This window comes from Serinus canaria, chromosome 8 (assembly GCF_022539315.1).
Source record: "Serinus canaria isolate serCan28SL12 chromosome 8, serCan2020, whole genome shotgun sequence".
Classification (NCBI taxonomy): domain Eukaryota; kingdom Metazoa; phylum Chordata; class Aves; order Passeriformes; family Fringillidae; genus Serinus; species Serinus canaria.
This window is the reverse complement of record NC_066322.1, coordinates 3918287-3941617: the sequence shown is the minus strand read 5'-3', so window position 1 is coordinate 3941617 and position 23331 is coordinate 3918287. Positions and strand designations below refer to the sequence as shown.

The 23331-nt window shown below is 44.3% G+C and overlaps 1 protein-coding gene across 2 annotated transcripts in view; it reads right to left on the bottom strand.

Moving 5' to 3' along the window:
- Positions 1–23015, bottom strand: part of DAB1 (DAB adaptor protein 1) — a 211223-nt gene extending 188208 nt beyond the window's left edge. For both annotated transcript variants that reach the window (XM_050977576.1, XM_050977577.1), the window contains exon 1: positions 22947–23015. The gene's annotated coding sequence lies outside the window, so the exon portion shown is untranslated. The remainder of the gene's footprint in view (positions 1–22946) is intronic.
- Between the last annotated feature and the right edge of the window lie 316 nt (positions 23016–23331).

Sequence of the window (23331 nt, the reverse complement as noted above, 5' to 3'; positions counted from 1 at the left end):
CCAGAGAAGCTGTGGCTTCCCCATCCCTGGAAGTGTCCCAGCCCAGGCTGGACAGGACTTGGAGCAACCTGGGATAGTGGAAGGTGACCCTGCCCATGGCAGGGGGTGGGACTGGATGAGCTTTAAGTTTCCTTCCATTCCAAACCATTCCATGATAAACTCAGCCAGTATTTGTGACCTACACTTTTACCAACACTGCTGTGTCTGGCCCCTCACTTCACAAAGACAGTCCCAGCCACCAGAAGAGTCACTCAAAACCTTGGGATGTTCCACATTTCTGCCACTATTTTATTGTCTGCCTTTACTGTACTTCTAACAGTTGCTAAGAATTACTTAACATCAGCAAACACTAAGCAACAAATGTTTTACACATGACAAATCCTTTGCCTCTGGCATTTTTAGAAGTTCACATTTTTTCTCACACAGCAGAGCCTGGGTGAGGCTCTCACATCAGCTGCTGCAAAGGTTACAGGAGAAATAAGGGACCCTGTCTCCCCCTCAGCCTCACTCTCCTTTCAAAACCAAATTGATTGCTCTTGGATGGGGATGGGGGACATTCCCTGCCTTCCCATATGGAGAGCAGATTCTATGTGTTGAACATGCCTGTGAGGTAATATTTCAGCTGAATCTACTGTCTGTCACATCTGGTATTTTGAATAATCGGTTAAGTGAACCATAAATTAAATTAAGCCAAGCCAGTGTCATAAACCTAAAGTGCATTTCCAAAGGTTCTCCCATATGAAGAGGGAGCTGGCTTTAGAAGGCTTTAACATCCTGACTCTGAGAGCCTTAACTGCAAATAAATCAACAGCCTGTGTGCTTGTACCTGTGCAACAGCCCCCCAGAGTGGATTAAAATTAAATACTTGTGAGAAAGTGACAACGCAGATGGATTTTCCTTCATAGACACCTGCCACGAGTGAAGGGCTTCTGCTGGTGACAACTGGAGTAAGAGACTAAACTGGAAACACCAGTGAAGGCAGGATCCTGGTATTGCTGCCCTGGTGCTGCCAGGTTGGCTCTGCAGGAGCAGCGGGCACTGGCTGCCCTCTCCAGCTCTGCTGGCAAAGGATCTGCAGGAGAGGTGGGGTTGTTTTATCTGCCTGACACTGGCATGAGTGACTGGTGTCCAGAGCAGCTGCTCCCCAGAGGGATTTTGGATGTGCCCCAAAATTTCCTCCCATCTCCTGGAGCTGAATTGCTCCACTTTCAACCAAAAAAAAAAAAACCAACAAAACAAAACAACCTCACAGTCAGGGAACAAAAGCAGCAGCTCATTTGTAAGCATGTCCTTGGGAATGCTCTCCACAGCCTCATGAATGCAATGATTTCAGCCAAAGGATTGTCTTTCCCTGCACCTCTCTCAGCCCCGAGCACCACGTTTTACCAATAAAGGGCTAATGAACCACAACAGTTGTTCATATGTTTTCTTACTCCTTCTCCAAAATGTCACAATAAATCTATATTGCCAGATAACAGCAAGCAGATGGATATTGTAGCTCCTAATTTGGCATAGGTGTTCTCAATCAAGGCAGAGATTAATTCCCCCCAATGATAACCAGCTCTCTTGTTTGTCAGGAGCCCATTATCATTTTCTGAAAGGTTTTTCTCAGGACAAGGGTAAAAACCAGCTCTCTTTGTCCTATTGCTTTATCCATTACAAAGAGAATGAGGGATGGATTTCTGGAGACAAGGTGAATTAACCACAGAAAATGACATGGCAAATAAGCATAGGAACAATAGCAAAAAGTTCCCAGAAACACTCTTTGATGGGGTACATGGATTCATGGAATGTATCTCCTGTTGCTTTGTAAGCAGATCAGGAATACTTTTTTTAGGATTATTTTGTCAATGACACTGAAAAGTATTTTGAAAAACAGATCAAAACAAATGAAAAAGCTATTTTCTGAGGTCTGTCTTGCATAGCAAAAGGAATGCATCTTTTTTCTAAAACCTTCAAACTAAATAACAGAATGGAAAACAAATGTGGATTTTAGTAGCCAGGAAAAATAAAATGGGGACACAGTGCCATTTCTCATGACATGGAAAAGAACTAAAATTTGTAAGTGAATGTAAAATCTGTCAAATCCAGTGAGCTTTAGTCCTGACTTCCAGACCCTGCCTTGTCCCTGGTCCTGCAGGAGGTGTGTAGCATCTCTAGGAATTTACATTTCCTCACTGATCTTCCTCTGATCTCACGATTTCATTAAATACTCCTAAAAACACCCCCTTAAGGTATTTGTTACCCTTGAATTTTGTTTGCTAATGAGCTCCTAATTGTGGCATAGCAAGTTCATCAACTATTGCACTTCTGTAAAACAAAGAGGTACTGTAGCTAATTATTTGTAAAACTCATTATCAGAGCTCTGCTACTGCAAAACTTCGTAGGTGTTGAATTTTCCAGCTGACATCCTGCTGCAGGGATGAGGGCTTGAGCAGAGGTCTTGAAGTGATAAAACAGCAGTGAGAGGGGTTTTAGAGTTCCTGTTTTTCCTGCATCTCTCACCAATTCCAATGGGGCATTCTAGAGCACCCCCTAAAATCTAAGGAAACCTCTGCACTGACCCTCGTGGGCACGGGGTAGGGTCAGCACAGGTAATCGACAAGTTTCCACTCCCTGCACACTAAAGAAGAATATATTAGTAGGAAATTAATAGCTCAGTGTGTTATTGATTAACAGAAATGCTCCAGTGGTCTCACCATTTCAAATTGCTCCTGATGAATGGGAGAGGGAAGGGAATGTACAGAGTGATCTCACTGGGTGGGAGCATCACAGAGCAGAGCAGAGCACTGCAGCTCTGACTGCACAGCCCTACACTGGAAATGGGGAGCACCCAAGCCTGACTCAACAGGGAACCTGAGCTCCAAAATGTATTTCTGTGTCAGTCCTGGGGCTAAGACACTGATTGGCTTTTTGCAAATATTCAAATTGATACTATATGTGTTGTGTTAGAAAGTTATGCTGCATTAATTTTCTTAAATAGTGTGTTAAATGCAGTTTTAGGTTATAACATAATGTTAAAATAGAAACTATGCTATGTAAGATACTTTTTTTTAAAGAAAGGACTCACAGCGAGATAGCAGCTACAGGACACCCTGAAGCTTTCAGAGAAAGAGAATTTATTGCTTTCTTATCAGAAAAAACTAAAATTCTTCCTGCCTCGCTCAGGTTTGAAGATGCTGTCAGGTTTAAGAGGAAGAAGTTGATGCTGCCCAGACAGAATCCTTTGTTTGAATGGAATTTATGCATCATGTATGAGGTGTAGGAATATGCAACAGGCTGTTGTTTTTAAGGGTTAATCCTCTGTTAACGTGAGTCCTTTTTCGGGCTTATTTTGCCCAGAAAAAGGTACCCGGACTGTCTGTAACTCTTTGTTTCTATTGTCTCATATTGTCCTAATCCAAACTGTCTAAATTATTATTACTATAATTATATTGCTATTTTTATTACCATTTTATTACCATTAAACTTTTAAAATTTCAAAACCAAGTGATTGGTGTTTTTCACATGCCCCAACAGATAATTGTGATTCTTTAATCTGTTGGGTGAATGTTTCCTTCCCTTTCCTGCCTCAGGTGTCTGGTGTGAGCCTCTCTAACTGGGGAGGATCCATCCCAAAACCATCATTTTATCCACTGTGGTGGATAAAAGTCATTCCTGTCCATCCCCACCTTTTCTTTCTACTCCTGCTCCAGTGTACCAAGGTTAAGAAATAATGAATAATCAATAAGGCCACGTCTCCACCAGAGAAAAATGTTTCAGCCTGAACATGAGAGCTGAAGAAGATTTAAATACAGTTTTGTGCCATCCACTCCAGCTTTTGCTAATGTGAGCTGTGAGTCAGCATCCTGTTCTAAATCACTGCAATTGCCATGTCCTCCAAGAAGAAGCCCTGCAATGCTCCCACAGCCCCTGGGAACTCAGCCTTCTGGGAAGAGGCAGAAGGCAGGATGAGGGAAGAGAATTACTGACACTGCTCAAGCCCTCACCCAGCAATGGCACCCCTTAAAACTGTGCAGACTGAATCAGCAAGTCCCCTCCAAGGAATCCTGCATGCAGAGAAGCCAAGCAGAGCACCTTCCAACCCTGGCATTAGTGTTATATATGTATATTTATTCTATATATAGAACTGATAAACCACTCAAATTGTCTCTTGGGAAAATGGGAGAATTAACTTTCCAAAACTGCACATTATGCTTTAGACTAAAATGTTTTAGATAGAGGGACTGTGTTTCTGCCACTGACCACTGGAAGTGAGCAGGGTTTTTGCTCTCTAAGTAACACGTAACAAATCTGCCCTGCAGTGAGGCAAAGAGACTGAAAAAAACTTGAGAATCTCCAAGGTAAAACTATTCTATTACAAAATCACATTGCTATGCAGCACTCATTCCTCTGTCTATTTAAGCTGAATGTGAATGCAGGCTGCTGTAATCTTGTATTAGAAGGAAAACACTAAAAAAAAACCCCTAAGAAGACATACCAACCTCTACTACAGATACAATCAAAACAGGTTTTAATTATTTGCAGGCAGTACTTTGCCATGTACCACAGTTATTCATTTACACTTAAAAAAATAATAACCCTACTCTATTTGATAGTTGGTGATACTGAATTAATAATTTGAGCAAGTCAGGAGGAAGTTAATGTAATCCTCAATTTGCTTTACATCTTCAGAGTCACCTAGGGCACTTTACAAGGCAGGTAATATTATCACAGCTGGACACCTTGGTAATCTTCTGAGCCCTTTTTCCTTTTCAAAATAAATGCTACAGATATACCATGATACTGCTAAAATAGCTGTTAATTTACTTCAAAAGATGAAAGAAAACAGGTGAATTAACAGAACTCCATCACACTGAACAGAAATTCCAGCAGGGCACAGCACAAATGGGAGATCCAAGGCTGAGGATGGACCAGCCATGAGAATCCCCAGCCACACCTCCCTTTTTAAAGGGTGGTTTGGATCCAACTCCTCCACCCTGGCTTTTTGTTCACCCTGTGAGCCAAAGCTGTGGGATTTGTAGAAGATGGCAGATGCTCCATGAGAGCAGACTTGGTATTTGAAAACCTCAGCTTGGCTCTTTGAGGCTGAACCTGAAAAGAGAGGTGACAAGGACCCCAAAATTAAACTATTCCTCTCTTCAGCCTGATTTCCACACTCTGGAAACCACTTGGAAGCTTCATGGATCCAAAATACCAAGAGTAAGATGGACTGCAGGGAACTACTGCCAGCTTTCTGTGTCCAAGGAGCCAAATGCTTGATTTAAACCAGTAAAAATTATGCTTTTTCAACAGAGGACAGATGAGGGATTTGCTGTCAGCTGGGAGAAATCCTGCAGCCACCAAGAGTCTGAGCAACACCCACTGCACCTGCCCAGGTGGGGCTGCTCATCACCTGCAGCATCTTCAGCTCTCCAGGACCCCAGCAGTGCTTCCTTATGGGCACCAGGTAAAAAAATTCCTAATGAAACCCACAAAAAACCACCACTGAAATCAATCTGAAGGTATTTGGTGATCCTGTTTATCCCTGTGTTGCCTCCCAGCACCATTCAGGACATCTCAAAGTCACTCTCACATGAACATTCCTCTCAGACTCACTCTTTAATTTCTATGGGATACTGTTGCCTGCTCTTTAAATAGAACTTTTTTAAAAAAATTAAAATATATATAAAACTCATTTACACACATTTGCATATCAGAAAAGTCTAATCAAAACCTCCCTGATTTCCATGTCAGCTGTCATAGTTGTTTTAGCAATCAGCAAGCTTATATAAAAAAATAAAACCAAAATATATTTGTCTTCTTACATAAACTGTTATAGCAATGTAATGGGAAAAGTTTGATATCTAAATGGCACTGTAAAAGCTGAAAAAGCTGAAATGATTGATTTCATAACGTTTCCAGGAATTATAAATAACCTTTAAGTGTCTCCACTGCTTTGATTTGCATAAGCAATTGAGAGTTCATTAAGTAGGGATTAAAACAAAGCTGAGGCAGTGCTGGGGACTTGGTCTGAGCAAGGACCTGGGTCAGTCACTGCTGCTCCAGCCTCAGCTCTCCCAAAAAGCTGCTGCAGATCAGGTGGTGAGGGTTTGGTAGTGGGGAGTCAGTGCCAGCCTGCACAGATTCCCCAGGATCAGCTCTGGGGTTACTCTGAGCTGTGGAAAAGCTGTGAAAATGATGTGTCAGGTTGAAACAGTGTGGATGGGAACTTTGCAGGACCTCCAATGGAACTTGGAGTCATGGAATATAATCACTAAAGCTGGAAAAGTCCTCCAGGACCATTGAGTCTGACCTCCAAAATCACTGAGTCCAACTGCTACAACTTCATAGCACCTTCACAGGAAACTCACAGGACTTCCACAGAGAATTCCCCAAAGCATTCCAAGCATTTCCCACCACTGCCAAGGTTGGAATTTCCCCTTGGTGAGCACCCACACAGCATCACAAGCACACACAAGGTTTTGTGGCCTTTCCTGCCTGTGTAAGGATTGAGAGGCTTTTGCTCCTTTGGCTCTGAGCTGCAGCTCCAGGTAGGGGTTATGGGGCATGAAAAGGGAGGATGGGAGCACAGGGGAAGGAATGAAGACAAGGGAAGATAATTGAAGGTACCAGTGCACTAGTTATGTTGCATATATCTCATATAATTAGTATTAATAAGCTGTCAGTCAGAAGATGTAGTTGTTAAAAGGCAGTTTCAATGGGGGGAAATGGTAATTGAACTCTTCCATGTATTTGTCTGTATTATTTATTCTCTTGTTTTTTCAGTTCACTGCCACAGGTTCGTGTTTAGCAGAAGTGAAATTGAAGAAGTAAATGGGTTTTTTGTTTATTAACTAGGAAAAAAAAATAACCTCTATTGCTCTGAGCAGGGCCAGCCATAGGAGGGAGGCTCAGGGAATGTCAGTGGGCCAGTTCTGCACCTGGCTCTCACTCAAAACAAAATGTTTTCAAGCCACAACTTTGCATTAATTCTGTTTTGATATAAATACTTGTTCCTGTGGTACCTGGCATGGTACTGCTGCTCCTTTATTCTCCACTAGTTCTCTACTCACTCCAGGTGCTCTGCCTCATGATTTAACACTAAAGCTGGTCAAATCACATGCACTGAATAACATATTCAATAATTCCCTTCTTTATTTTTTTTTAATTTTTCAATTGTCTGCAAGCAGTTTACAGTGTTTCCCAAAGCATCTGTAATGAGGAATTAGTCCCTAAATATTTTATACAAACAGTTATTTAGGCTGTATCTTGATCACAAGCACTTTGCTGCGGATTCAGCTGGGACAGAAGGATTTGGATTGGATTTGTACTTCTGACTGTAAATTGGCCACATGGATACAGCTCTCTTTCCTTGCTTTGCAAAGCCCTCATGACAACACTGTACCAGGGTCCAGAATTCCAGGTTAAATTAGCTGTGATTGCTCTGGAATATTCCCAGCACATCACCTGCACTGGAAGTATCCTTAAAGCTCAGAGCTACATAAAAATATCCCATCCCTATTTTACAGAGTCTGATGTGACTTTGGCTGCATGGAGGAGCTCTTGACCCGTGGAGAAATCCTGAATTTTACCCCCAGTGTCAAGAAACCTGGACAGAGAGCCTCACTCAGGTCAATTTATGGATGAGGAAGTTTTGGTGACACTGGCACAGGTTGCCCAGAGAGGTGGAAGCCCCATCCATCCATGGTCTGGATGAGGCTCTGAGTGACCTGATCCAGCTGAAGATGTCCCTGCTCATGGCAAGGGGTTGGACTAGAAGGCCTTTAGATGTTCCTCCCGACCCATTCTGTGATTCCACATGCATGGTTCCTCTCAGGAGCTTCTCCAGTACAGTTCCCTGCCTCCCACCACTCCTCACATCCCAGTGGAGCTCTGGGAGTTATTGTAAACACCAGGAATTTCTCTTCTGTGTGTCACATCAATAAGAAATGCTGCTTTTTCATTGCCTGCTGAATTTAAGGAATCTGTAAGTCATAAACCTTTGGCACAAAGGCTGCTCTGACTACTGCATCCCATTTTCAATTCTGACTTTGTACAATCCCAGAGGAAGGAACTGAAGGCCTCGTTGGGCTGGAATAGCTCCCATCAGCTCCTGGCATCAAAATGAAACATTCCTGAACTGGTACCATTCCAAACAAGGGATAGGAGACATTTTCTGACTCAGCTCCTAAAAGAAAAAGTAGATCTCAGGAAAAGATGGGAAGTGGGACATTTCCAGAGCGTGTCCAACACCCTGCCCTGTGTGGTAGCCAAGGTGGGGCTGCAGAGAGGCCAAGCTCTGGCCTGGCCATATACCATCTCTCCAGTGGCTTGATGTGACTAATTAGGATTGCTGTGACTAATTAGGATTGCTGTGGCTGGAGGTTTGTTTGGAGAATGCTGATTGTTTCCTAACTCTAATTAATGGGTTTGGTTGGTTGCAGTTGGAGCATGAGGCCTGCTGCGGTGTTCCTGAGGGCCCCAGGAGGAGCTGAGGGATGGGAACTGACTCCAAGCTCTCAGAAGGCTGATTTCTTGTTTTATGATATTATATTAAAAGAAATGATACACTAAAACTATACTAAAGAAAGAGAAAGGAGTCATCAGAAGGTTAGACAAGAATGAATAATAAAAACCCATGACTGATCAGAGAGTCTGACACAGCTGGCTGGGATTAATCATTAAATAAAAAACAATTTACATGGAACAAATCAAAGATGCACCTGTTGGTGAGCAACCTCCAGACCACATTCCAAGCAATCAGATAATTGTTATTTACATTTCTTTTCTGAGGCTTCTCAGGAGAGAAGTCCTGGTGGAGGGATTTTTCAGAGAGTATCACGGTGACAGAGGGCCCACGCTGTGCTCAGCAGAATGGGGGGATCAGAGAGGCTCAAATCCACCTGGCACCTTCCTGGAATGCCTTAGACCCTGTCAGCCCCAAAGCCACACACTGGGAATGGGCTGCTGGAGCTATTTGGGACCTCCCTCTGGTGACTCCTTCCTTTCTTCCTCCTCCTGCCAGGCTCCAAGGGTAAAGCACATGGTTCTGGTGTTTTAAAGGACGGGGGGATGGAAGAGGAATCAATGTCCTTTCACCTTTTCAGGATGGAATATTTGCAAGAGCTTTGGATGAGGGTGGGGGGGGGGAGTTTGTGGTCATTAAACAGCTTGTCCCAAAATTACAAGAAAGGATCCAGCTGAGGCACAGCTCGGCTCATTTCAGGATGCATGGCTGCTCCTCATCCTCCCCATCCCTGGGGGGATCCACTCACCACCCCCTGGCAGAGCAAGATGCTCCCAGAGACTCCCCAAAAACTGCTGGGGCTCCTCTCAAGCCGCTGCTGATACAGGAGCTGACCTCACTTCTGGAGCCACAAATCCAACCCATTTTCCAAGCTGCTTATTTATATAGGGACAAAAATTATTTTCTCCCAACCAGGTTTTCTTGTGCCAGTCATTTAACATGCTCCTGTGGTTTTTTCCCTCCCTTTCTTATTACCTTTTCTGATAGTAAAGACGTTGCAGATGGGCATCAAACTGTGCAAAATGTAAATTATGATTGGGTAGAGTCAGAACATAAAAAATAAGTTATTTGGATATATATATGTTTTTTTCCTAAGGACCACAGCACATATGGCATGCTAAAAAAATGTCTCGTGTTCATTAAGGCTAAATGAGACAGGTTAGAGAATCATGGGCACCAAATGGAAAACTTGGGGAAAAAAATGCTGGCTGGCAACTCATTCTGCTGATAATATTTTTTGGATGTTTCCCTCCTGCCCTCTCTCCCTCATTTTTTTTTAAACTGCAAGGACATTTTTGCAAATATTTCACAAATATCTGATGGCTGTTGCTTAGGAATCTGTCCTCCCCGCTGTGCCTTCCTCATTTGAAGGTCATAATCTTCAGTTTGTGAAATCATAATTATCTGGCTAGCCAGTAACTCTGATGTCACAAATGGAGGATTATGATGACTTCAATGAAAAAAGCAGCAGCAGGAGAAAATGAACTCGGCCACCGAGAGCTTGTTTTCCTCCCCATCCCTCCAGAAAAAAAAAAAGGATAGAGCTGAGAAAAATATCAGCAGAATGATCTCCAAATAGACTATTTTCTGCATGGCATCAGTGCCTCTTTCAGAATATGAGGTTAATTTCTGCCTTGTGCCAGTTTAATGCAGACTTCCACTTTATTTTAACACATAGCAGGTCTTATATTAAATGTAATAGCAGAATCTTGCTACTTCTTGTGGAGCTCATACAGAGACCTCAGAGCTCTTCCATAAAAATGAAACAAGCCTCCCTGTAGCACTCAGGAAAATAAAATGGCCAAGATTCACCACAAGGTCACCTAAACCCAGGGCTTTACTACTGCCAGATAATTCAGCACTGTATCAAAAAATATGACAAATAAACACTGTCTGTCAGATTAATAAAGTATTTAATGGCCAACTAAAGTATTTAATGGCCAGCTCTCCTTATTACTTTTTATTGAGCATCCCTGCCAACCTAATGCTAAAAATTCACTGACTTATTCAGTGACAACTTCTCTCCCCAAAAATCACAGAATCCAAAATGGGTTGGGTTGGAGGGGACCTTAAAGACCTTTTAGTTTTGACCCCCTGCCATGTGCAAGGAAACTGCCACCAGAAAGGGAGTGAATCTTCCACTGAAAATGAGGGAGAAGAGAGACCACAGCAGAGCTGGGACCATCCTGGTGCATTTCCCAGACCAGAAGACACATAAACCCCAGACATTATTTAGTTGTTGGAAACAGGACAGGGATGGCAGCACTGATTTTCCTCCAGGACAGATGCTCTGGGAACATGATTCAGCAATTCTGAGTGTCATTGTTTTGAATAAAGCTATCAATGTTTCTCCTGAGGAGTTTGGAATACAAGAAGATTTCTACTGTCACTATAAATGCTGGTGCCTGTCTCCTGGGCTTCGAATAATGTACATTGCAGTGTTCCTGCCTGCTTGAATGAGACATTAAAAGAGCTATACTCTGAATTTCTGATGTTTTATAAAAATTTGAACTACTAGTGCAATGACAGGACTTACTGTCCCTCCCCATTACTGCTCTCCACGTGCCAAAGCAGCACTGGGACCAAACTGGGGAAATGTGGTGGATTCTACCACAGGGATGAGAACAAAAATATTGAATGCTGGAGGTTTGGGGGGAAAAAAATGCAATTGCCTGATCATAACCATGTCCCCTGGCACTGGGCTGTGTAACTCAGAGGGGAGGTGTCTTCCAAAGGTGTCTCACAACAGCATCCTCAACTTCCTGGCTGCAGAATTTGGTGGTGAAGGGGAGAGGACTGGGGGAAATAAAAGCACAGCACCTGTAGTGCCACAGGCCCCTGGCCCCTGGAATATGTTAGGAGAGCACTGTGCACCATTCTCAATCATTAGGAACAACATATGGTGGGTTGGTGTTGTGCTGCCTTTCCCTGCCTGCCCTGTTTCTGCTCAAGGTGTGAGTAAATGAGGAGAGGGGAATGCTGCACACGTGAGCAGAGAACTGCAGGGGGAAAAACCATATGGGGTCAGGAGGATGTGTCAATTCTTTGCTGCCACATCTTCATCAATTCTAAAAGCTCCAAAGGCACCGAAAAATTGTTCAGTTTTGTGTCTGTGTTTTTCTCTGTTCTCACAGCAGCTGAGACACCCCATCATTGGTCACCAACTCCCAAAGCACAATTTACAAACAAGGTGACAACAACTGGGATGGTTCATCCAACCCTGAGGGCACCCCACAACCTCTGTCTGTGTATTCACAATGCAGAGGTTTGTGAAATCAGCCAAAATCCAAATTGTCTTTGAGACAGCCAAAACCAAGTCAGACAAATACCCTGGACTGTGCAGGGTGGCCCATGGGTGCCCAGAAATGGGAGGTGGGTCCTGAAAACAACTTTCACGTGGGCAGCTTGACAGAAGGCATGGCTGCCACTGAGGATGGCAGGCAAGGATCAGTGCTGGAACAGCAGGAAAAAAAACCCCAGGGATGGTGTAGGACAGGAGTGCAGAGAGAGGCACAGGCTCAGAGCACTGCACAGACATCAGCTGAGGCAGGTGTGGTGCCAGGTGCTGGGGAACAGCAGGACCAGGACCCGTGGGGGCACTGGGAACTCATGAGGTGAGCACAGACAAAAAGAGCAAAGCCTTCCATTCAGCTCTGTCCAAAGCAGGACTGTGTGTTCTCCTAACATTCAGACTGCTTTTGATGCTGTGAAAGGTGGCATGAGAAATGCCAGAGGAGCTGGGGATGGTGACAAGCACTGCTGCAAGAGTGACTTGCAGTGAGAGCTGGGGAGAAGTGACACAGGGCTCAGTGTCACAAGTGTGGAGTTAACCTTTGTCACCTCCGTGTTCAGCCCACTTCCCCCTTTAATGAAGCAGCTTGATTTATGTATGAGTCATTTGCCTTCATGAGAAATTTATAAAGTGATCATCTCTTTTTGCCCCCTCCAGATTTGTCACTTGGGAGGTGGTGATTGGTGTGTGAACCTGCAGTGGTGTGCCACCTAAGGAATTCCAGCAGCCCCACAGGTTCCCTGCTCTCCCATCACAAGGGAGGACTCCCAGCACAAGGAAAGCTCCTGCTGCTGCCTCTGGGGCTGAAGTTCTGGCAATTGCAGATGGTTTTCACTCCCTGGATGATACAAGGCCTAACAAGAGCTGGGGAGCAGCACAGCCCTGGTGACTGAAATGGGGTCTGGCTCCATCTGGGTTCAGCAAACAAGAAATCCAAGGAATTCAGTGAGGACCAACTCCATAGCTAATGTCAGACATGTTTCAGCACACTGCTGATTCAGGTCCTAGCCTCCCACTCCCCTGGCATCCCAAAATATGGAAACAATACAACCATGCCAAGAATATGCTATAAAAATAATTGCTTTTTGTTTAAAAAACTGAGTAGTAAAACACCCATAGAGTTGAAATTGGTCTTAATCTCCCTGCAAGTGTCATTTTACATTAGATTCTTGTTTTTCATTCACAATCTGAATCAAAAAAAGTACTTCTGTTTTAATTAGTTTTATAAATTTGCTGAGCTAAATGAATACAGCAGTAAAATCAAAACTGCAGAAAATGTGTGTAATCTCAGCAAACTGCATTACTTCTGGAACAAATTGTAAACCTAAAAATTAATTAATTAAATTTATTAAAATAATTTCAATTTAATTATTTGATTAAAATTATTTGAAATGCCAAGATGTGAAAACTGTGAATTAAGCTGCCACTGAAAATCTACAGCTCATTTTAATAAACTGCAATAGCCCCAGCTACAAAATTCCCTGCTCCAGAGAAATCAGCTGGGTGTGTGGAGACAAGCAGTTCCCACGTGGCCAAAGAGAGTGGAAGAGTTTTAAATTCATTCTGTGACACCAACTGGAGACTTTTGTTCTAGATGATAATCTCAGTTTTCTCAAAACCCATTACAGTCAAAGCACAACTTAAATGACCCTTCCTTGTGATGGCTCGGTGTCAAAGCACTGTGAGTGATGGATTAGCAATGTTTGATTTCAGCTTCCAAGGCATTAATAATCATGGGAAATTGCTCTTATAAGCAGGGTTTCCTTGCCCACTGGCTGCTCTGCAGATTGCTAGGACAAAACCCAACCTATAAATGCAGAAATTGTATTTCAGTACAGCTCTGCCAGCCGGCCACTCCATTATGCACATGATTCCTTCTACTTGGGCTTCTCAGTAGGAAAAAACCCAAATTCCTAAATTGAATACACCTTAGGAATATCAGTTTAATTAAGAGGATGACAGGAGGAGATAAAGGCAGGAAGTGTTTATTACCAGAATAAATTTCTACCTGCACTGCACTGATACACCTGTCCCCATGTGTTGATGTTTTCTAGTGGGAAATACCTGAGCAATGCTGTGGAGGACAGCAGCACCACAGGTACCTGTAGGAGCTGAGCAAAGGGGACAAAAAATCCCACTCTGAGCTGCAGGAAAGGGAACAGATGGTGCAAACATTCACACACACACATACAAATTCACACTTTTACAGGACACAAGGTTACTTCCATGCTTAAGCTCAAAAGGATTATGGCTGGAGTTAGTCCCTCTGGATTCTGCACTAAAATTGACTGCCTGGGAAAGGACTGCAGCAGGTGAGGAGCTGAGGTGGAACAGGGGATGGATGAGCCATATCCATCCCTCCCCTCCCTCACAGGGAGCCACGCTCAAACTCTCTGCACGCAAACTCTCCACACCAGTGCTTCTCTCCAGTTCACTGAGCACTTCCATGCACATCTCCAGAGCTCCCACAGACCCCATGGAGCTGCCTGTTATGTGGCCCCACACACACAAACAACAGCCCAGCACCCTCAGATGCTTTCTTTAAGAAGATGCATGCAGATGGTTCTCTAGAAAGCACACTCTATAAATAAAACATGTTTAATAACCCAAGAAAACCAAACAAAATAAATAAACCATGCTACTGACTGGCAACCTCCTCTGCAGAAGAATCTGTAAAACACTTTCCAGGGTTTGCAAAGTGCCTGCCTGCAAAATATTTTGCATGATACAGTGCTATTCCTTAAAGAGCTGTGATGGGCCACATGGTGCAGCAGCTGACAAACTCCCTGCTGGACAGCTCTCCTGCCCTCCAACTAAACCTGCTCAAATTCAGCTGGAGCCAGTGCTCCATTTTAGAACTGCAAGGTGTGATTTATGAGAAAAAAAATAATGATGGCTGTGTTTTCCCACTGCTGGGAGTCAGTGTGGTGGTTGTGAGGTCAGGAATGCCAGGCCAACCTGTGCCAGCTCACTGCCCAGCCTGACAGATTTCCTACAGACCATTAAGGGAAGCAGGCGAGCCTGAAGTGCTGGGTGATGTTCTCACAGCTTTATTTTTCACTTCTGGATGCTGTTCCCACCTGCAGAATGGAGTGACACAAGTCACACTGAGGTCTGAGCTTATTCTGGGTTTATTCCCAGCTCTGGATGAAGGGCTGAAGCCACCCTGACCTGTGCTGATGCTGGAAGTGATCAGGCAGCACTCCTGCTCCTCCCTGCTGTGAGCAAAAGGGTGGGAGATGGGGGAAGGGGGCAAATGTCTGGTCCCAGGCAGGAGGGAGATGTGACCCTGGGATGCAGCACGAGTGCAGTCTGCTGAAAACCCCTCTGAAACTGCTCTAACAAGGCTCTGCAGCTGCCTCTGGAAAGGGGCTTCTCCACTTCACCTGCTCTGTGTGGGTGGGAGGCTCATTCCTATAGGAAGGGCTGGCAGGATTGAAGCCAACTTTGTAGGAGGTGATTTCCAGAGTCAATTTGTTCTTCTCTGCCCTTTTTTTTCACTGTGTAAAGCTGAGCACGCAGGAGAAGAACCAAATCCAATTGAGCATCACCTAATTTTGCTCAGAACAGAAGCTCCCTTTCATTAAAAAAAAAAAAAACTCCCTTGTAATTCCATCCATGCTGCAATCTGGTGAATTACCAGAATGGATTCTGGAGAGAAAGCTCCTGCTCTGGGGTGAGCCCTCGTTGGCTGCCTTGCTATGCACTGCACACAGCTTGCCTTGTTTCACAGCCAGAAGTGCTGCTGCATCTTTTTGTCCTGCTTTCCCCAAATCCCAGCCACTCTTCTGTTGGATCTGTAAGTGCCAACAGGTGGGAAGGGGCATGGGGAGGGAGAGGCTGCCAGGGTGCTCCAAAGGACCATCTGTGTGGGCAGGGAATGCACAATCCCAGCCAAGGACACGGGAACATCTGTCTGCCTCCAGCTCTTCACCTACTGCAAAGGTTACGCACCATCGCCTTGCCAGCTGTGCCAGGCACCAGTTTAACACAAAACACCCCAGGAGCAGCCTGTGGGGACATATTTTTGTTGTCTTTAGCCATTTTAAAAACAGAAAATTCTGCCTAATTGAAAGCTGCCGTGCCCTCACATTTCTCCCTTGTACAGGAGGACTTACTGGGGTAACAATTTCCCCCACACTCCTCATGGATTTTGCTACTAATAAACAAAAGTTTCCCACTCTGTACTTTCCCTTTCCAAGATTGCTGGCAGCTCTGACATTTTTTATATTCCTCTGAGTAACTAGCACCAAAATTTCTCCTATCTTTACCAGCAACCAAAACAACAGCTACACAGAACTCCTGCAATCCTCAAACTTGTGAGCACAGTCAGAGGTGTTTCCCAGGTGGCATTCAAGAGGAGAAAGATGGAAAGCTGTTCAGTTACCTCTCTGGTCTAACATAACCTGGAAGGTTTGAGTCCTTTTTTATGTTTGAACATCATGCTTATTACACATGCTCTGTTAATACTTTCTGGCCTTTTTAGGGAATACTTAGTGGAGGTACCACCTAAGGAATTCACAGAATTCAGAGAGTGACCACGTTGGAAGAGACCTTCAAGATCATCAAGTCCAACCCAGCTCAAACACCTCAACTAAACCCTGGCACCCAGTGCCACATTCAGGCTTTGTTAAACACATCCAGCGATGGTGACTCCACCACCTCCCTGGGCAGCCATTCCAGAACTTTATCACTCTTTCCATGAAAAACTTTTTCCTAATATCCAACCTGTATTTCCCTTGGTGCAGCTTGAGGCTGTGTCCTCTGGTTGTGTCAGTGCTGCTGGAGAAAGAGCCCAACCCCACCTGAGCACAGGCACCTTTCAGGAAGGAATGAGACCATCTCAGGGTCAGCCTTGCAATGTGCCCCCTCTCCACAGGACATTTTTCAACTCCCCAAAGCAGCCCTTACTGCCATTTTTATGAGCTTTTTGATGCCTCTCTGTAACTCTCTGCCTTTCCAGGCTCCCTCCCTATCCCTCATCCCCAAGGAGCTGCTCGCCGAGCGGCACCGCCGCGGTTGGCACTGCCACAACTCCCACCCTGCCAGGCTCTGCTTTCCAGGGCTCGTTTTCTACACCATCCACTGGTAAATGAGGCTGGTGTGACAGGCCACTGCCTGGATAATGAGTTCATTCTCCAGACCCACTGAGAGCAAGGTACTTCCCTGGCCCATCTGTTCTCACGGCACGGCTCCGGGAACGCCGTTTGCAGAGAGAGCAGCAAACACCTGGCAGAGCTGCTCATGTGCAATAGACCCCCTGCTACACACACTGCAAAGCCTCCTCAGCCAAAAAATGGGAAGAGACAGAACTCTGGGGTTACTTCAGAGCCATTGCTGGAAATGCTTAAACTGGGGGAAAAAAATAAAAAAAAAAAAAATCAGGAGGAAGAAAGCCTCCAGAGGGGTGAAGCACTCTTGTAGCACACATATGGCACAGGCACAGTGCTGTCCCTTGGTCACCTCTATTTCCTTCAGGTTTTCTAAGAGAAATAAAAGCTTCAGGAAAGTCACAGGTCTGTAAACAGAAGTGGTCAAAAGCAAAAGATCTAGAGAAACCAGAACAAGAAATGACAATTTTAAAGTTTAGCCAGCCTTGACTGAAACTGGCCCACCTGACCTCAAAAAGGAAAAAAACAGGTAAAAAGCCTAGGTACCATCTGCAAATATTTCTAGAGGCAAGGGAAACTAGTACCATTGTTAATTGGAGAAGGGATGAATAAAAAGTGATGGGGCATTGGTTTATTTGAATAATGAGTAATTTATGAAGGTAACAGGGGCTCTTTAATGTCCCACCTCCTCAGCACAAAAGTGTGGCAGCAGATGACTGACAACACCACATTTCAAATTGCCTTTAAAAAAAATTCCCTTTGTTTTTAAACACATTGTCCCACAGAAGGTGCTGCTGGTTGACATGAACACAGGGCAGATGTGAGTGATTCATTAATGCCTTGAGGCTGCTGAAGGTCAGGAGAACATCCTCCCCCACATCCAACAGGACATGGGAACAATGAACTCTCATGGTTAGGTTGGGATATGAGCCAGCTATTAGCAGCAGAGCTTGCTCCAGGTAAATCCTTCCACAGCTGCCTATTATCCCCATCACATTATTCCATCTGACACAGGCAGCACTGTCCATATAGATCACAGGTGCAATCCAGTATGGAAATCCTATTTAGATGTGCAATACATTACTGTCTTCTCCCTGGCTGTACTAATGTCTGAATTAAACTGTAATATCTCATGGCTGGAGCCTTTCTTTAATTCATACTGCAGACCCCTCACACAATCTATGTGCTGAACAAAGTAGTAAATTCACCTTAACATCTTTATGCTTTCCCATAGTCTTTAAATCATTCATATCCAGACTTCCTGTGTGTTCTGGATCAGATGGAAATGCTTCTAGCACATAACTTTTCCATGAGTGGTTTTGGAGAGTGAACTCCTTGAAGAGGAAGCTCTGTCCTTTAATCATTGGGAGAAAGAGCAATGCCCCCACTCCACTGCTGCAGGATGAGCTGGAGAAGCCCCTGGGCTCTGAGCCATCCTGCAGTGAGGTCCCTCTGGAGAGTGGCTGGGATCAGGCCCTGAATCCATCCCTGGGGAACAGCACACACTGCAAAGGGGTGGCTGGTGGGGTGGCATCTCACTCCCTTCACCTGTGTGTTTCCCCTGTATGGACACAGAAGACTGGAAAACTCCCCTTCTGTCACAAGGTGTGCTTCTGTGAGTGCAGCCTTCCAGATGGACTTCCCTCTAACAGCAAATGCAATTATTCACCAAGACTTGGTAAAACCTTGAAAGCAAGTGCAGAACAAGGTCCATCATCTGCAGGAGCTGAGGGGGGTGAACAACAGAGCTGCATGTAGGAAACGAAACACTGGCTGCTCTGTACCTAATTTGTGAGACATCTTCCAAAATCAGCTTCACTGAGACACAGCAGGTAAAAACCACTACTAAGTACAGCAAAGCACATTAAAACCACATTAAAGGATTTGGCAGAGCCCTCTAAAATTCAGAGAAAGAATCTTCCTTTGCAAAGACCCTGCAGCCTTTAGGGCATTGATGACACTGACTGTCCCTCTCTTTTGACAGCTGCACTTTTCTCCATCAACTCTTTCCTAACCCAGAGCTAGAAGGTCCCACAATCCCTGCTGCAGAAGCTGGAGGAGAAAGGGGGTTGTAACACTGTGAAATCCCTCAAGCTGATCTTTATCAAATGTGTTTATCCAGGACATAAAGCCCCATTGTGGGGAAAAGCCTCTCTGCCTTTTGGGAGTCTGCATGGGCAGCTCTGGAGCCACCTGCCACCACAGACCAGGAACTGCCACACCAAGAGCTGGCAGAAACTGGGTCCATGAGGAAAACTTCTCCTTCAGAGACTCCAACTCCCTGCATGCCTGGGAGAAGGGACTGTACCAGCAGCTGACTGAAAATTTTCCAGAATTCTCATGGTTTCTTTCACCCAAAAATTGTTTCCAGTCTTGTAGGGCCAAGGGACATTTTGTTGAAAGCACAAAAACTTGCTTTTGAAATAGGAGAATATTGCAAGCAAATGTCAGCATGGTGCAACAGCACAGTGCCACTTGGTGTGTTGCTTCCTTAGGAACTCCAAATTTCTGGCCTGAGTCCAACCTCTCAAACACAATGGGTTCTCCCCAGTGCCATGTGTTTCCACAGGTCTCTCCTTAATTCTGAACCTGTTCTGAGAGGCTTTGTCCTCCTGCAGTGCTCTCCAGCTGCTGCCTCCAGCCTCTGACCTTTTGAAGGCTACCTGGGAAATCCCACATTTGGTAAGAGACTTTTTAAAGCAAACAGTTTACATATGATTAATTCTTCCTGTAGACCTCAAAAAAACCTCCTTCCTGATTAACAAAGGTCACTGAATCTCAAAAGTTAATGGCAGACACTTCAAATATATTACAGCCCTTCTCTAAAAATCTAAAAAAACCGAAGTAAAACAGAAGTGGGTTTGTCTGGAGAAAACAGATGTGGCAGAAGAAAAGGCAAGAAGCTGGGTAGGTACAAACTGGAAAACTGATAGAGGAGCAGCTGGAGAGGAATAGGGCAAGAGCTCTTGCCAGAGCAACCCCAGATTCAGAGAAATAAATATATATCCTAACAGTGAGCAGTGCTGGAGCTCCTGCTGGAGTCACTGGGTAGTGGGATGTTCCCTGAGTGTTTGGAAGCTGCACTTTCCCTGTGAAAGACCCTATGAAAATGTGAAGAGGGAATCCTCAATCATCTTCCTGCACGTTCCCATCATACCTTTCTCTGTAAGGCAGCCATGACTTTGCTACCCTGACTGATCCATAAAAAATTCATAACTGTTATCCATGCTCAATAATTACAGTGTTAATATCTGGGTAATTTAGAAGTACCTTTCTCCAGCAGAGTTCAGCCTGTGCCACTGAGTAATGCACAGTTTAAGTGTTTATGACTAAAACTGTTCCCTCCTCTTTCTTTTCCTTCCCCATTCATACCTCCAAAATGTTTTCAAAATGTTAGTGAGAAGAGGAATTTGAAGAGGGAATCTCATTACTTCGAGGCAGAATTAAAAAATTATGAAATGCATAATGCCCAATTTATCAATCAAAGCAAACTCTGCAGTACAGACACACTGAAAGCCCTTCACTCTCTAATCACTAATAGGTAACACTATCAAATTCAGCCCTACACTCTATTAGAATTGCAGTAGAAAAGCACTTAGTGTAATGCCCAAAGACAGCTCACCAAATACTGCTCACTTGGCTCAAAGACAAGGCTGAAGATGTTAATAATTTGAAAGCTTCCTTAACCAGTGTGCTTTATCAATATGCCCAGAAAATGACATAAAATACCTACACACAATTTCTGTAGATTAAAAAAAAAAAAAAAAATCTCACTTGTATTCAGCCCAAGAACTGTGAGTTTTTTCCCAGATTTGTGGATTACCTGTGGATGCCTTGCTGCAGAGCCCATCATCTCCCCATTGCAAACTGCAGGAATCATTTCCATTCCTTCTTTCTGACCACATTGATTTCAGGCTTGCTTGTAGCAGGATTTTTTCTGTCTCCTCATTTCCTAATTCCTCATTTTCCCATCAGTCTCCCAAGCACTACAAACATACAGCATGGCAGAGCAGTGATGAACCTCATTCAATCTTCTCCCTCAGCTGTGCCTTCTTTCCTTGACCTCCTCCAAGGGAGGAGGCAAAGACACCAAACCTCTGTCACCAGGTCCAGTGCTCATGTCCTCTCTTTTCATGTTATTTTCAACCTCAAACTTCAGATTTCCTAAGGTTTTCTTACAGTCCAGAGTAAATATCACCAACAGAGCATTGCTGTAAAGCACCCAGAGCTGGAGCAGAACCACCCAGCTGCAGGCAGCAGCACAGTTGTGACAGGGGGATGTAGCAAACACCGAGTTTACACACAGACAGAGACACTGTGAGCTGGTGACAAGCAGTACAAAGACTTATTTGATGCAAAGACAGAATGACTGCATTGCTTATGTCAAAAAGAGATCAGTGGAAGCATAACAACAGAGCATTCTGCATGCTACACACACCGCATAAAGCACAAAAAATACTCTTTATGTTTCATGCGCTTTTCTAGCCTGGTTTCCCAGGAAAAAAACAAGAGCTGTGCAATTGTTCTGTCACTCATTGCTTCCCCAAATAACTTTTGAACCTGTTGGCTGATCTCAGGTTTGACAGATAGGCTGAGGTCTCAAAGGGATCACATTCCTATCAGATGCGTGAAAATAATGGAGACTCAGAGCGGCGCCTTTGCCAGGCTGCCCCCTGCGCCGTGCCTGCCTCTGCTCTGAACCTCAGGGGTACCAATTAGCCCACGAGCCAGAGCAGCTCTGTGGAGCAGGGAACAGCTGGGGGAATGCTGGAATGCTGGAATGCTTGCTTACAACTTCAGACAGCGCTCCCAGCAAAAACATGTGCCACAGGTCGCACCGGGAGGAGGGATCAGTGCTCCAACCACGGGACACAGTGAGGTGAGAGCTCAGATTCACCCTCCTCCAAGCACAGAAAGGCAGAGCAGAATCCCAGAATGGCAGTGCTCCCAGCCCGAGCTGGCCTTGGTGTGTTTGGGGCTTACTGTGTCCCCAAACCCCAAGTCATGATGGTGCCAGTGCCCTGAGGACTGCCCTGTCCTCCCAATCCCACCAATAAATGAAAATTTCTCCCTTGCCCTCCCCTGCCTCCTCCTCAGCAGCAATTCAACCTCTGAGCTCCTAAAGCACACATGCATTTTCTTGCTGGCATCACCAAAAAAATAAAAGTGTTGCCTGGCAAAGAGTAAGATTGCTGTTCAATTTTAAGGGGATGTGTATGACAGGGAAGTTACAGGACTCTCATTCTAATAGCCAATGCTGCTAATTAAAACTGTTTTGGAAGATCTGCAGCCAGCATATAAATCACCCCTCTATATGCTATAAATAAGAGGCAGATACGGAATTGAATAGCTCCCATTTGTCAATGGAATGAAGAGATTTGATTGTGTCTTTTTGAATAATAAATCCAGACATACCTAGCAGGGCATGGAGAGTTGCTCCAAGTGTCTCTTTTATCAAACAACAATGATTATATTATAGGGTTTGCATTATGGGCCATCATCCATTTCTCTTGTTTTCTCATTTATTGCTGACATCCTCCCTCCCAGATGAAGCATTTTGCTCTGCACAGAATGTGTTCATGCAAAGATCTCAGGAGCCAGGCAGGAGCAAACACTACTGAGTGTCCTGATGCAGGGTGCACCCACCAGGGTGTATCACAGAGCAGAAGGGAGTTTGGAGGGAAACTGGGCTGTGGAAGCCTAAATACACAGGCTTCTCACCCTAAATACACAGGCTTTTCACCCTAAATACACAGGCTTTTCACCCTAAATACACGGGTTTTTCACCCCATCCTTTTTTCCACAGCACTTCTAAAGGACACTTAAAATGCAGTGGGTATCAGACAGAGGAGAATTAAATCATTCTTATTGGCAGTGGATGTCCATTTATGCAAAATAATGCAGAGAACCAAAGATAAAGGCCTGAAGATCATCTTAAAACATCATTGAACAATGGAAACTCCAAAGGCATCCACACACACAAGAAGCAGATTCTTAAAAATAATAATAATAATAACAAGAATAATGATAATACCTCTCTCCTGTGTGGAAATCTCTTTCCAACCATGAACACTACATTCCATTCACAGCCACCATGTCTTTCTCACTGGAAAAGAAAACAAACAAATGGGCACCAATTAAAAAAGGGCATTTATTAATGCTAAGTTCAGAGTAGCTTCAAATTTTGCACATGCACTCATAAACTAGAAGATTTAGGATTCCCTGTCACAAGGGAGGCTGCAGAAGGTTAATTGAGTTCACTGTAGAAGTATCATTACCTCTATAACACACCTAAGGAAAAAAGCACAGCAGTCAGGTTATGAAGATAGATTTATTTTAAGCCTTTAAAACTATTTGTCAAATTTTTGCCCTCTAACAGGGTGAGGATTCCTCTCACTTTGTCCCTAAATTCCAGTGCA